Here is a 4155-nt window from a genome sequence, read left to right as displayed (position 1 = left end):
GTGTGAAAAATAAGAGATAATGAAGGGAAAACATATATATGTTTGGGTTCACGGCCACACTTGGGTGTACGGTCGTACACCTATGTGTACGGTTGTACAGTCATGTGTATGGTTGTACACATGTGTACGGCCGTACACTCCTTTAGATGGAGTGTTTGGCCCGAATGCTATACTATAAACTTAAGATAACTCATCCTTAAACCCAAACATTGAATGTACTAGGCTTAGAACACTCAAACAGACCCTGAACAATGCTAAAAGATAGTAGAAACGAGTCTGGCTGTGATTGAATTTGAAAGACTGTACAAGATAGAAATTTCGGGTTGTCACATGATTTCTTTGAACTGCTCTTCAATGTGTGAACCAAGTTACAAATGTGTTTTAGTTATATTAAAAATGAAATTTTTGGTCATGAATTTTGGGATGTTACACTTTGAGGGATTAAAAATGCAACAAAATCATACCAAGGGGATGGTTTGAGTGCAAAAAAAAAGTTAGGGATCAAATACGAAATTTTGCCAAACCATAGGGACTATTTCAGTAATTTGTTCATATATATATATATATATATATATATATATATATATATATATATATATATATATATATATATATATATATATATATATATATATAGGGAGAGATTATATTGAGAACATATAAAGATTGAGAACACGAGAACAATTGTGGACCAATCATTTTCTAAGGGGCAATATAAGAATTTTACAACTATATTAAAGAGAGAGTCAACTTAATTAAATGCTTATTTCCTATAATGTTGCAATCATTTATTTCAATTTTTCCCTTAATATTTTTTTATTAATATAAAATAATTATATTGAAAGAATTACTTCTTAAATATAATAATCCATATTATTTTTTTCCTCTAACTGAAATTCAAATTATGTTACAACTAAATAATTATCTATAAATAACAAAATAAATACTTTTTTCTAATTTTCTGAAATATATATTTATTTATTTTTTATATCAATTTTCCTGCCAAAATAATTAAGTTAACGTTATTTTTTTTTAATTTATATTTAATCGGAATATTTGTAATCATGTAGGACTAAAACTTATTTATAATTATAAATGAATACGGCCGTAATCCCAAAATGAATAATATACGATTTAGAGATAGAAATTTCAATACAATTATATACATAAACAAATAAAACGCATTGCATAAATAACTACTTTATAACTATATTCATAAATGAATAACACAAAGTACTAATTAGGTATTTTTCTCATATGAATACAACACAAACTAAAATTCAGTAATTAACTATCACTCTATAATCAAAAATGAATAAATCATAATGCTGTCTACTTTTGATTGTGCATTAACACTCCAATATTACATCCTCGAAACACCTTGATATCTTGATTTTCTCTGTAGATTGTCAAATAAAATATTAATATCAGTAACGTTGACTAAATCAAAAATAAATTGAAAAATCTAAATGACATTTATTTAAATGATTCCTATAATCGTCGATGAATAAGACATTCTATAATTACCATTCTATAATTATCGATGAATAACACATCCTATAATCATCGGTGAATAACACATCCTATAATACCACCCCTTCATTAACGACTAAAATATAGAATTATATATAAAAAAATCAATCTAGAGAAATCACATTAAATATAAAATGACATTAGCCCATTCATGGGTAGTTAATTGAGATTTATATACAGCTAACATTATAATTGACAAACTCTACATTTTTATATTTTTATTTTTTTTGTAATCAATTAACGAGTACAAAAAAGATATACCCATTATTATTATCAAATCAAACATAAATAACAAAAAAATGGAATCAAGTGGAACGAGGCAACAACTTTGAAAATCTTATTGGACTCACCTGTTATATTTGTTCTGTTACTGCTATTCTACGTTTGACAATTTCACAATTTGCAATCACAAGTTTCTTTGGAACACTACCATCTGTCTGAAAGCAGAAGGTTTGAGTTAAAAAAACAAATTGGAAATATTCACATTTTTCATCCTGAAAATCGCAACAAAGCAGACAATCTTTGATAAGAAATTCAGACAAGAGAAGATAAAAGGAAATTCATTCTACTTGAGGTGAAGAACATCATGTTACCTGTTATGTGTTAAGAGAGCTACATTCGTTGGCAATTATTGCATGTAGCTGACTGTATTAGTGGCCCCTATCTATTAAGAAGGCAAATTAACAAAGCACCAGTCATAACCAAATCAATAAATTGGAATGAGCCTGAGGACCTAAGTGTTTTGAACCGAACCTAACCCCACCTTTTTCTCTGTTTTCTTGGCATGCGTGAAGATGATGGTGGCTAGAATATTGATTGTGATGCAGATGAAGGTGGTTGTGATGGTGATGGTGATGATGTTGGGTCTCAAATTAAACATGGGTGTGGTGGCTTTGGCTTGTCGTTTTTGTGATGATGGTGACTGCATGAATTGTTGCTGTTCCTTTTTCGAGAAGGAAGCAAATGGTCGAGCTGTGCGTGGGAAGATGGTGGTTGCAGGTGTGTTTTGATTAAGGGAGTGAACTCATGTAATATTGGTGGAGGCATAGGTTTGGCGTTGGTAGTGATCAACGGTGAACATAGTGACGGTAGCCAGCTATGCTGGTGGGTGATTTGTGGTCTGCTGGACAGGTGGAGATTAGGGTTACGTTGATATATAGAAACAGGGGGGGAAGGAAATGGGATAGGTTAAAGGCTTAGCAAAAAATCTGGATCTATACCCATTTTAAAGAAACGGTTAAAAACAAAAGTACATAATTACCCTTAATTAAATTTTGAAATTTACAAATTGATCTCATTAGTTTTAAGATTTACATAAACAACCCATTTGTTATTAGCCACTGATCTTAATATTTGAAGGGTCCTGTTCTCATGTTCTCAACTTTTCTAGTGTTCTCAATTTAACTTACCTATATATATATATATATATATATATATATATATATATATATATATATATATATATATATATATATATATCTTACTATATTATTATACAAACCTTACTATTTCTAAAAATAAATTTAAGACGTCCAAGTGTTTAAGCTTAAAGTACAACACATTATTAATATAATAATATTACTTACAAATTATAATACAATGAGTACAAGAATTTGATCCACAACCAACGCCTTTGAATTAGTATATCCTAAAAATTATAGAAATCCCTCACTTTCAGCAATTTAATCGGCACTTTCAGTAATTGAATTGGTTACACGAAGATACAGTTATATAAACGCATCTCCACTCCCAGCCGATTTAAACCCTAAAACACATTAGTTTCAGTACTTCTTCTTCAATCATTTGGTTGCTTAAAACCCTAATCATTTTGCCTTTTTTCTCCCTCTGATTCTTTCTATCTATTACAGAATATGATGCGAATCTGTTTCTCATCCCCTTCATTTGGTTTCCTTAGATTCTTGTTAAACACCTTCATTTGCTTTCCTAGATCTGTCTTTAATGCGATTGCACTTTTTTATAGTTCCTTCAACTTATATGTTTTCACTGGTGCCGTCATCAACCTTCTCTGCTCTTCTCTTCTCCTCCATATCTCTATATTTCTCGATCTAGAAACACTACTAAAAACCCTAACAGTGACACACCCTAATGTTGTCCACCACCCATCGCATCTTTACCCTTCTCCTTGAAACCCTAAACCGTGAAAAGAATATTGAGATATGTGAAGTATAATACTCAGATCTATGACAATGGAAGCTTCACCGACACTTATTGGCTACTCCATTTCCATCAGCATCCTAGAGTGGACGACCACCACCACTAATCGAAACCCAAAGCAGGTAAGTTTTTACAAAAAATTGAATGGTTAGTTTATTTTTTTCAACTACTCATGATGTTCATCTTCGCTTTATAATTTTACCAGATTTGGCTTTGCTCAATTAACTTAGGGTTAGAAACGGATGAGAAATGATTTTGACCAGGTTCATCTAACTTCATGTTCCTTTCATATACTTGTAGATCTGTTCTTTTATTATTAACTAATATTAAGTCATGGATGAGTATTGCGATGTTTCTGATGCATTCAAGAGTGTCTCCTTAAAAAGCTCTAGCTATTTTAAGATTATGTAAATGAACTGCTTGAAATTATCTTTTTTGTTTCAAGAT

The 4155-nt window shown here is 30.6% G+C and overlaps 1 long non-coding RNA gene across 2 annotated transcripts; it reads right to left on the bottom strand.

The window, feature by feature from the left end:
- Positions 1-1255: 1255 nt before the first annotated feature.
- LOC145162840 (uncharacterized) lies at positions 1256-2715 on the bottom strand. 2 transcript variants are annotated; one of them, XR_013739369.1, is made up of 4 exons: positions 2297-2715; positions 2127-2197; positions 1884-2027; positions 1256-1399 (listed from the first exon to the last, which is right to left on the bottom strand). It is a non-coding gene; the product is annotated as an uncharacterized LOC145162840 (long non-coding RNA). The 2 variants fall into 2 exon arrangements; XR_013739370.1 differs by having other exon boundaries at positions 1884-1970.
- Positions 2716-4155: the final 1440 nt, after the last annotated feature.

This window comes from Lactuca virosa, chromosome 3 (assembly GCF_052849685.1).
Source record: "Lactuca virosa cultivar CGN04683 chromosome 3, Lactuca_virosa_CGN04683_v6, whole genome shotgun sequence".
NCBI lineage: Eukaryota > Viridiplantae > Streptophyta > Magnoliopsida > Asterales > Asteraceae > Lactuca > Lactuca virosa.
This window is presented reverse-complemented; position numbering and strand designations above follow the sequence as displayed.